General features: G+C 34.2%; 1 protein-coding gene and 1 long non-coding RNA gene across 4 annotated transcripts in view; one reads left to right on the plus strand and one right to left on the minus strand.

Moving 5' to 3' along the window:
- The window catches only part of LOC143229655 (uncharacterized), a 73,591-nt gene that overhangs the window by 24,571 nt on the left and 36,918 nt on the right, over window positions 1–12,102 (plus strand). The gene's annotated exons all lie outside the window — the stretch shown is intronic.
- The window catches only part of LOC143229654 (solute carrier family 2, facilitated glucose transporter member 1-like), a 53,773-nt gene that overhangs the window by 22,742 nt on the left and 18,929 nt on the right, over window positions 1–12,102 (minus strand). The window lies entirely within an intron of this gene.

Consider the following 12,102-nt stretch of genomic DNA (forward strand, 5'->3'; position numbering starts at 1 on the left):
AGTAGTAAAATCTCTTAACTTTGTCTTCTGTTTTCTCCTGGTCCCATTCTTTTAGATTCATTGACCTCAGTTATAGAAACACACCAAAATAGTCTACAAAGACCTTATATTCGAGTTCTACAGTTAAATCAAATTTTGTAATAAACTTTGTTAAATTTTGTAATAAAATGATTGTATCCCATCCTAAGGGGTAATATCCTTTACATCAAAACAGATCTTGAAGGAAACATCGAATGTATTTAGAAGTGAAACGCATGTTTCAGTCTAATAAAAATACTCTCATGAAATATCCATCGCATAGGAAAGGTGCTTAGTCAAATAACTTTGCCATTAATCTATATACTTACATGAAGTCAGATGCACATAAATATAGATTATACAGTATCTGATTTAAAAAACAACAACTGGCAATTATGTTATCAGGACAACGCTTTGTTCTAGTTCTACGATTAAAGGGTTTAAGCGTACTGGTAGCATAGAAACTACATACGTGCATACATGTCATTTCTTTGAACAAATAAAATCAATGTTTGACCACCAGAAAAGTAAATTTCTATCACAAAACAACCTTTAAATTTTGTTGTTAGAATATTTTGAGCTATTTGTGAGTAATAAAATGTATGTAATTATTGTACGTCCTCGCTGTATATTAATAAAACGTTATTGTACTACACATACAATTAAAATAAACTTTCGACTATATTATCATACTAAATCTTCTACGTAGTTTTTCACTGAGTAAGCGGTAAGTTTACGGATTTATAATGTTAAAATCTAGGGTTCGATTTCTCCCGCTAGACATACAGTAGATAGGGTATTTTGTAGCTTAGCGTTAAAAACACAATAATAACAATGTTTTTCTTAAGTTTCTTCAATTAAAAAAAAGTTAATGAAATACGAGTTCTGTTCTAAAACTTTCAACACTAGGTGTATGAGATGCCAGTTATAGACTTGGAGAGAAGAAAATGTCATGAAATGAAATATAGGAACACTTAGAGAATAAAACTAATTAAATATTCTCGAAGAATAATTCAAAAATTATGCTTCCACACTACAGATATAAGTCACGTCACTTTCAGTAACGCCTGATGGATCTCGGAAATTACTCTATAAGAATATAATCAATAAGACTTTGATGTCATACGTAGTGCACTAATGATCTTTTATTCGCATTTCCGACAACAGTTTTGAAATTAGATTAAAAAAACACGTACTTTTAGTGTCCTTAACTTAAAGGAATAACAACAATAAAAACACAGATTTTTTTAAAACAAAATATTCTACGATTTTCTTTATTGGGTGATGTGTAATGTGTTTTCACTGCTCACTATTGTAAACATAATAATATTAAAACAACCGCTAAATCATATAAATAATGTGTCCATTGGCCGCTTTACATATCTGCAGTTTTGTTATTTAACTGTGAGACCTAATCTATCAGTATAATATCTGTACTTCTTTCAAATCAGGAAGCAGTTAAAAAGACAAGAGATAAGTTAGTAGCTATAGTGGGGTCGTAGTAAGAAACAGATAATCGTACAGATAAGACACATGCTTTTAGAACATTGAAATTACTAAGATGGGATCAAAGTGACAAAAACTAGAACAAATTTAATAACCTTTAGAAATATAAACTCTACTCAATATTCTTCAGCGTGTGGTACTTCGAGTACAGTTGTAGTAAGTACTGGCTTGCTCTAAATAGTACTAGTGAATTACTTAGGTTACTTATTAGGTTTCGTGATAATGACGTGAGTGTTCGAAGATGGTTGTGAAAGAGGACAATGGATGATTTCTGAGAATATGTGTCGTGCAGGCAAGAAACAGGAAAATACAGACGACACTGTGGTCTGTAATGCACCGCAGATAATCATCACTGTAAGTATATGTTGGTTATTCCATATGCTTCTGTAATTACGTTCTTGGAGTAATTAAAAAAAAAATTCCTAGAACGCTTCTGATGAGGGACACTAATACAACCACTGCGTGAAATGCTCCTAATATGCAATGCATCAAACAGCTGTGTGTGTGTGCGAATTGAAGTCATACAGTTATCAACTTAACTTGTTAAAATTTTGAAAATAGGATTTGTTTATTTGTTTTGAATTTCACGCAAAGCTACAGAAGGGCTATATGCGCTAGCCGTCCCTAAATTAGCAGTGTAAGACTACAGAGAAGGCAGCTAGTTATCACCAATCACCGCCAACTCTTGGGCTACTCTTTTACCAATGAATAGTCGGATTCACCGTAACATTATAACGCCCCCACGGGTAAAAGAGCGAGCATGGTCGGTGCAACGGGAATTCGAATCCGTGACCCTCGGATTACGAGCCTAGTGCCTTAACCACTTGGCCATGTCTTGCCATTGAAAATAGGATGCAATACTTGACAATATCAAAAGTGTTTTAGATTTCAATAAAACTAGTTGGGTACAACTATTGCGTTTACAATGGTAAACATGCTAGAAAATGACAGTTTAAAAATATAACTTCGCCCTGTAATGAAAACAGTAATTAAAGTTGTGAGACGAGTTTAAAATTTTTAAATTCTGTAGTTTTAAATCTACCGACGGCATGGTGAGTTTTTGTCATGAGAGCATCTTAGAAAAGTGTAGGGTATTTTCATTTGGTAAAAAAAAATTCCTGAACAAATGCGTTTATTTTAGAATATCTCGGGACGTAAAGAAAATAGCATTTGCCTTAACAATTTAAGCTTCCAATAAATACAGCATCTTCTTTAAATATTTAACAACAAATTAATTTTCTTAGCAGTTTTTATGGATAGTTAACTTTACGCAATTAATTTCCAACCATATTCCAAGGAGGAAGCTGATTAACCACTATGTATTCTGTCTCCTTTTGATGTAAGCACAATATAAACGGGATCATTTCTCCCCAGTAACTTATGTATACAGTGATTATCAAAGCTGTATTTGAACTACGAAGACATGTGCATGCACAAGAGAACTGCTTCCATGATGTCTTTGAATAGCATCCCTGTTACTTCATCTTTCTCAACTCGAAGTACGTGATCTTTTACACACACTAACTTTCAAGTGCGTCATCTTTCTGTTTCACTCTATTACTGCACAATGACGTAATCCATCCAGCGCGCAAACATAATAGTTAGAACATGACATGATCCTTTAAATTTTAAAATTAACTAAGGTCTGCCAAGAGTGGCAATAAGTTTATATTATTATAATTCAAAATAATAGTATATTCTACTAGGTGTCACTTTCTTATACTTGTTTGTTTGTTTGTTCTTGAATTTCGCGCAAAGCTACTCGAGGGCTATCTGCGTTAGCCGTCCCTAATTTAGCAGTGTAAGACTAGAGGCTTATCATCACCACCTACCGCCAACTCTTGGGCTACTCTTTTACCAACGAATAGTGGGATTGACCGTCACATTATAACGCCCCCACGGCTGAAAGGGCGAGCATGTTTGGTGCGAACGGGATTCGAATCCGCGACCCTCGAATTACGATTCTTATATTTGTATTCTCAGCAAGTAAAAAAAACAAAGTGGATATTTTAAAGTTCGATTATTACTAAACAAAACATTTTATTCCACGTTTTAAAAATGCAGCTATATGTTTACTAATCTACAATGCTAAAATCCAGGGTTTGATTTTCGGTGGTGAATACGCAGATAGTCCAATGCGGCGTTGCTCTAAAACAAACACACACTTAAAATATATATCACTTTAAATCATATTTATTATATTTAATTAAAAAATAGAAGCAAAATGTGGCTTCTTAGTTAACCCTTTATAGTTTTGTTTTGATTGGCTGTAATAAAAAAGATTAATATACGTTCTAATTTCTTATACATATTGTAATGATTTTCGAGCTCTTTTGAGAATACAATGGCTAATTTAGATTGTTATTGATTTTTTTAAAGTAAAACTAAACAATGGGCTGTCTGTTCTTTTTCTACCGCGAAGAATCGAACCCAAGATTTTAGTTTCGTAAATTCGGAAACATACTGCTTACTACTGAAGAGACAGGACTTCTGGGTGCTTGGCATAGCCAGGAGGTTAGGGCGTTCGAATGAGGGTCGCGGGTTCGAATCATCGTCTCACCAAACATGCTCGCCCTTTCAGCCGTGGGGGGCGTGATAATGTTACGATCAATCCCAATATTCGTTGGTAAAAGAGTAGCCCAAGAGTTGGCGGTGAGTGATAATGGCTAGCTGCCTTTCCTGTACTCCTACATTGCTAAATTAGGGACGTCTATCACAGATAGCCCTCGTGTAGCTTTGAGGGAAATTCAAAAACAAACAAACAATTTATTCTCTCAGCTTATGACGAATGTTGTGTCGTGAATATCATTTATATTTTGAATTTTTATAAGTTTCTAACATTTTCTTGGGTTGCAATTATATATAATATGATATTTATTAACCTATTTTCATGTCAGTTGGCAGTAGGTGATGAATAGCTAGCTACTTTTTCTCTGGTCTTACACTGCTAAATTAGGGACGGCTAACACAGATAGCTCTCATGTAGCTTTGAGCGAAATTCGAAAGAAACAAACAAAAACAAACCAATCTTTCAATTTCAGTACTTTATTTTAAGGATAGAGAATAACTTTTTACTTCTAAGCTAACTTACACACTTATCCATTTCAAAATAAACGTTATTTTAAAATTGTAATGTAATATCCATTATTTTCAAACGGCATATAACGTCCTTTTGTTATTTGTTAATGCAGTTTTCAACTGTTAATATAATTGTTTGAGGTCATGATATTTTTTACATACTTAATTAGATTAGCGTACATTTCGGTCAACTGAATAATCAAGTAAAACATCATAAGTGTACTAACAACGCAGACAGACCACTAGGTGTCTCTAGTGTCGGATACATATTTCTGGGGCAAAGAGTGGAAGAACAACGTCTGCAGGTCAACTGTCTGAAAGGCAACTCTAGACACTCAGCTAGAACGTAGCTGTCATCTGATGACTATTTCTGTCTGTTAATCTATCTGTTTAGTTTGCTTACAAGGATAGTAACTGTCAATATTATGACTATGCGTTTTGTGCTTCTTTTAGGATATTATCAATTTTTGTGATGACGAGAAACCCACTTAAAGTAATAATGTACTCTCAAAACGGTTGGTATGGGTATTAAAACTTTAATTAAAATAAAGAACAGAACAACGTTTCGACCTTCTTAGGTCATCTTCAGGTTAACAAAGTCAGTTTGCAACTGTTTCTTTAATCCTGAACTAGATCTTTTTTTTTTTCTATTTTATTGTATAAATCTTTAAATCTGAACCTTTCTAAATGCGAGCTCAAAATAAATTTCGCCTAAACCTTTGTACCCGGACATACTGAAGTAATAACCAGCATTAACCAAAAATGTTACGAACTTGCCCTGGAATTTTGCCAGAGTAAAACGTTTCTTCCAGACTTACCATATCATTAATTATAAAACGTTGTACAAAAAAAACTGGATACTCGATTCTGTGCCAACACAGTATTTGTTATTACAACACTGTACGTTTTTGTTGTTTATCGTTATCATATCAATACGATGAGCAACAATGGGTACGTTTCTATAGTGCACTTCTATCTCATAAAAATACACAATTCATCTGGTGAAAAGGCTGCCATAAACTGTACCTTTTTATTACATTAATTTCACTACCCATGGTTGATAGTACACCGATAGGCCATTGTATTGATCTGTGTTTCACAACAAACAGACTATTCTAAGATACACTTTTGCCATGCCACTTGTTCTCCCACAGTCGCTGTAATTTAAAAACAAGCAAACTATTTATTTAACTTACACCTATACAACTCATCACACACGCACATACGTGTATACATATATCCGTCAGAGGGAGTTTCGGTAAATATTTGTTTGTTTCTGAAGTTTAAAAGTTTACTAGAAGATATACCTCGGTCATGTTTGTGTTTGTAAAGTTACCCGAAAGGGTTAACTGTCTCTAATTTTCAATTGATTGACTTAATTGAAGTCAACAGCACATACCACCGACTCTTTGGCCACGAGGTTTTTTTTTTTTCAAATAATGCGGTTTCACCCTAACTCTTATAACGTTTCAGCAGCCACTGATGCGGAACGTGATTTTGTAACTAAAAAACGCAAATCGCTGACCCTCATATCAATAATATGACACACTAACCAGTAGGCCACGCTTGATCCGAATTTGTGATGAATGGCCTTCTTTGATTTGACATCGTTTTCGTCTGTATGTAGATTTTTTTGTTTGTAATTAAGGGAAAGAAATATGAGATCGACATTTGAACAAAAGATATTTCGTTAGTCATGAAAGAGGTCGTTTTCTTGATTCGTTATTCATGTAATTTCTTTCTTCCTGACAGCGATCTGTCGTTCTAATAATTTGTTCGCATCTGTACAAGTGCATGGTGTGAAAGTAAAAAAAAACTAAAAAAAACTAGAGCATTCGGCTGTTTTAAAATGACTCTGAACATTTCTTTATAATTTCGGTTGTTGACACGCTGTACAGTATTTGTTTACTACGCGCATTACTGCATTATAAACTAGTCAATTTACATTTATTACTTCTGTTGGTGCTACCACCTATGAAGAAAATAAACATTCATGTCTTGTGGTTCCATGACTGTATGAACACTTATTGGGAGGCGCCCCATCTATGAACAGGTTATGAAACTAGCATAATACTTTATTTGATACTTGAAAAAAATATCATTGCTAGCCTAATAGAAGGAAATAGATTCTGAGACACAAGTATAAAAATATATATACATCTAAGTTTTCATTATTTAAATACACACTTACTACAAAGGTTCAACATCTACGAATTTTACGATACTAAAATAATATTTACAGTCGTGTTCGCGATCTAAAAACGATAGGTTAAATCCTTTAATTGAAATTATCGAAATATTTGGGTTACATTACATAATTTTTATAACATCATGAAAATTGTCCATTAATTTCAATCTATTAACTAAAGTGATAAAAATACTATAAACTCATAAATAGTAATTAATAAAACGTAGTTCTTTGTACAACATTATTAGGAATTTGTTTTGAATTTCGCGCAAAGCTACTCGAGGGTTATCTGCGCTAGCCGTCCCTAATTTAGCAGTGTAAGACTAGAGAGAAAGCAGCTAGTCATCACTACCTACCGCCAACTCTTGGACTACTCTTTTACCAACCACTAGTGGAATTGATCGTAACATTATAACGCCCCCACGGCTGAAAGGGCGAGCATGCTTGGTGTTACCGGGATTCTAACCCACGACCCTCGGATTACGAGTCGAACGCCTTAACATACTTGGCCATGCCAGGCCAACATCATTAGGAATCTTGTCATTGTCTCACCAATCAAAAGAACGTGCCTTTGGACGTTCAAAAAGAAATAAAAACATAAACAGTAATTTTCACAACTATAAATCACAAATAACGTGTACATGAATGATTAGCTATTCCAAGGTTCAATTCGTAACTTTATAGCAGACTTGCAGTAAAAACATTAACTAAGATATAACGTAAATGTCAAGCAAATTAGGAAACCGCCCGAACATAAACAAGACATAGAAGTCTCAGAGATATTAGATAAGTAAAGGTGAACTGTTAAGGGCACTCAGAACCCTGAGAAAGTAAACACGACTGTAGGACTAAGACTAACACTGTTACTAGGGTCTCAAACATAAAGTCTGCGTTATTTAACACTAGCTCCAAATTTTCTATTTTAACAAAGCATCTAATCTTTATATTCCTGAAAGCATTTGGACTATACTATACTATACTATGAGGAATAGTTGTTAACACCCTGATGAGAAAAGATTACATAAGCTGTATTGTATATAAAATAAAACTGACTAGAATTATTTTCATTATTGCTGCCAAAACAACTTCAAATAAAAGAAGTAGAACACTAGCCACACCTACTGAGGAACGAATGCTTAAAGTAGCTGAAGTTTATGAAGGAACCACGGTAATTAATTATAACCACTCACACGAACATCTAATCAACACGTTTAAGTTTTAAATCACGTTTACACATCACTACTGAAACAGGTGAGTTTGAAATCATTGTGTGCTTTTCCTTAGAAATTTTGATATCTCCTAGTAGGTTAGCTCTAAATCTCCAGATATATTACGCTAAAATGTGGGGATAAATTCATCGTGATAAATAGAGCGATGACAGCATATTGTGTATCTTTGCCCTAAAACACCACCAACAACAAGAAGTCCTAGTATTATTATAAACTATTTTTTACAGTAGGATTCTTACACATATATATATTTGTCACGTATACATTTATAATTTCCTGTAAAGATAAAATAATCACTTCCCTTCCTGTTAGTGAAACTCGACCAGTGAAAACAAGAGAAGATAAAACACACTGTCTGTACATAACGTAGTTACCATATACAGGAAACTATCACGTTAGTGTGTGACCAGTTTGACTGTTTGTTTGTTTGATTTTTGAATTTCGCGCAAAGCTGCTCGAGGGTTATCTGCGCTAGCCGTCCCTAATTTAGCAGTGTAAGAACAGAGGGAAGGCAGCTAGTCATCACCACCCACCACCAACTCTTGGGCTACTCTTTTACCAACGAATAGTGGGATTGACCGTGACATTATAATGCCCCCACGGCTGGAAGGGCGAGCATGTTTGGTGCAACCGGGATTCGCACCCGTGGCCCTCGGATTACGACCAGTTTGAAGTCAGTATGAACTTTTAACAGTTATTGTACCTTAACTTCGCGTACCGTACGTGAAATTAAAAGACGTAATTTTGACATTAACTGTGAAGTTCAATAAGATGAGTATTCGTGGATTTCTAGCAGACCTCCGCCACGTATCCTTATTCAGATTCTCAAAAGTTGATAGGCTTTTGCAAAACTGGTATTTAACATTTCCTGGGAAAAAAAAAAGGCAATCCTACCTTTCCTTTGAAAGCAGAAAAATCACTGATTATTGACCGGACGAGACATTTAAATAATATTAAAATCATGCGTTAGTTGATTACACGAACTAAAATGAATAAGAGAAATTATTTAAAAATCTATTACATTTTTTTCTGCAATATCGGATAGCCTCACCGGATCAGTTGTATATTTCAACGTAGGGGGTATTTAGTTAACCATGAATGATTCATTTTATATATCATATAACTGCTCCAACTCCTGTGCACTAAACAGAAAAAATCATTTTCGCATTATTGTTTTTATGTGATATATGAAAAAAAATGCATCCAAAACCAGTATAACCAGCATATTTCTGCCCCGAAGGAGACACTTAAGTAGCTTTTGATGCCGCCTATCGTATGTTAGGAGATTACTCCAACTCTGTATTGCATTAATTAATAAAAAAGGAAATTTCCAAATAATTTGTTTTAACTTTTTTATAACACTTCAAATAAAATTTTTCCAGACCAGCATATGTTTGCCAAAGCAGACAGTTAATTAACATTGAATGATATATTTCACATGTAACTCCATTACACCAGTTCTTTCTTCCAATAATCTAAAGAATTATATCCAAATATCTTTTTTTTTTTTTGTAAAAGCCAAAACATTTCTGTATCATCATATATCTTCTCGGACTGGGTTGTAATTTATTACTGAATGGCACGTTTCGTATGGCAATCGGTTCACACTGATCCGAAAGAATTGTGTCCAAATCTATTGTGGTTGTTCTGTAAAAAAAAAAAAAAAAAAAATCTAGACCAGTAAATATTTTCTTATCACTGAAGCTATAACTCATCTACAACATGATAGATGTACAGAGAGACATACATGAACACTGCAGATTCAAGAGACCACCTGTGGTGAAATATTTCATAGTGGATGAATTTCCAATTGAGTCGAATCATTCATCCTTTTACATCTCTTCCGACGATGATAATAGCGCATGAAACTTTGTATTCTGCAGTTAGTTAGATCAGTCATCAAATATCATTATCATTTCCTAAATACAATTATAATACTCAATGATTGCCATGTATTTGCATTGGAACAATCCACATATTTTTACCCATCGCATCCAATTATTGTGTTTGATTTAAATTTAATTTCTTATGATGTACATTTCAATGGATTCTGTCAAGTGAGAAGAACAACACAAATATCCATGAGGAGAACAACACAAATATCCATAAGGAGAACAACACAGATATCCATGAGGAGAACAACACAGATATCCATAAGAAGAACAACACAAATATCCATGAGGAGAACAACACAGATATCCATGAGGAGAACAACACAGATATCCATGAGGAGAACAACACAAATATCCATGAGGAGAACAACACGGATATCCATAAGGAGAACAACACAGATATCCATGAGAAGAACAACACAGATATCCATGAGGAGAACAACACAGATATCCATGAGGAGAACAACACAGATATCCATGAGGAGAACAACACAGATATCGATGAGGAGAACAACACAGATATCCATGAGGAGAACAACACAGATATCCATAAGGAGAACAACACAGATATCCATAAGGAGAACAACACAGATATCCATGAGGAGAACAACACAGATATCCATGAGGAGAACAACACAGATATCCACATCATTCTTTTTAATATCATCCATTCATGTTTTAGCTAATGAAAATCAATCGATGAGACCACTAGTCAAGTAACTATTGTCCAATAGGAACATTTTATCTGTCACACCAATCACGATATTTTCCAGTTTCGTAGCTTTAAATTCTGGATGTTCTGGACTTGTCGTTTGTTGTTTGGTTAAATTGTTTGAGTATACTTGTTAGTAATATTTCTTCTAGGTATACACCTGCTTCTTACTACAAGCATTTTTGGTGGTGTAACAGATTTACTGTTGTACATTTAGTTTAGTGCCTACGTTTGTTTCAGTATATTTTTTTTTATGCAAGTGACGTATATTGTTGGATTCGTATTGCGCAAGTCCTGCCTGTTCTCTAAATTTGTAGGAGATTCTTGAGAGTAAGAATCAACAATACTTGTATTACGAAAACACTAGCGCATCTTCAAATATTGTTTAACTTTCGAAAATTTCGCTTAATGAGTATAAAAGCAAGCCATTGCAAGACGTGGTAGCTTCCTTTCTGATTTGAATTGTTGGTAACGAAATTCAAATTCCATTAAACTGTAGGCTTTCTTGTAATCCAGATTCCTCCCGACTACAGCAACAATATGCAAGCATGCGTGAGTACTGTTGCGCGAGGAGATCTCCTGGCGGGAAAAACTCACTACGTGATCCTTTTATCTCAATACTTTACAAATAAATTTGAATAATTGTGTGTAGTGGGTAATTCGATTATTCTCTATAATAATTTCTGCCTATCTATGTAAAGTTCTGAGTATTTTGTGTTTAGTATGTGTCTTTAATTCACTTTAATTATGTATCGGAAAGAATTAATTTCGTCAATGGTTACCTCTATGCTGGAATATTTTAAGCAGAATGTGCCATTCTGCAGCATTTCCTTCAGTTAAGATGTTTGTAAATAAATAGAATGTATGAACAATCCCAGCCATCAGTGTATCATTTTCAACACATCAGTGCGATTGTACTGGTGATTTTGAAAATATAGGTGTATGATACCTCCAAGGATCGTAATTGCATGTGCCATATATCCAGTTATTTGGGATGCCAATACAGATATTGATGGTCACTTTTAGTCCTCCCAATGGTACAGCGATTTGTGTGCAGACTCACACAGCTAGTAGAAACCGGATTTCGATAGCGTGGTGGGCAGAGCACAAATAGCCCATTGTGTAGTTTTGTGCTTAATTCCAAACAAACAAACAAACACGTTTAGTCATTATTATGTACACTAAACTTTCCTTTAAAATGTTATATAAGTTGAAAAATCGATTAAAAATCACATTTGAAATCAAACGTATGATATTAGATTTAAAAAATGGTCGTGAAATGACCATGAACACTGAGTATTAAATTCATAACTTGATAAAAGACACATAAACAGATTAATCCGTAATAATTTTCAGTATATTGCACTGTTTCAATTACATTAAATAACATACTTTTTTTAAGGTTACCTGTCAACATTACTCTCAAAATAAATTAAAATTGTTGCTAAAGCATTCTGAGAATACATTGTAGGAATCTTC

The sequence above is a fragment of the Tachypleus tridentatus genome, chromosome 10 (genome assembly GCF_004210375.1).
Source record: "Tachypleus tridentatus isolate NWPU-2018 chromosome 10, ASM421037v1, whole genome shotgun sequence".
Lineage (NCBI taxonomy): Eukaryota > Metazoa > Arthropoda > Merostomata > Xiphosura > Limulidae > Tachypleus > Tachypleus tridentatus.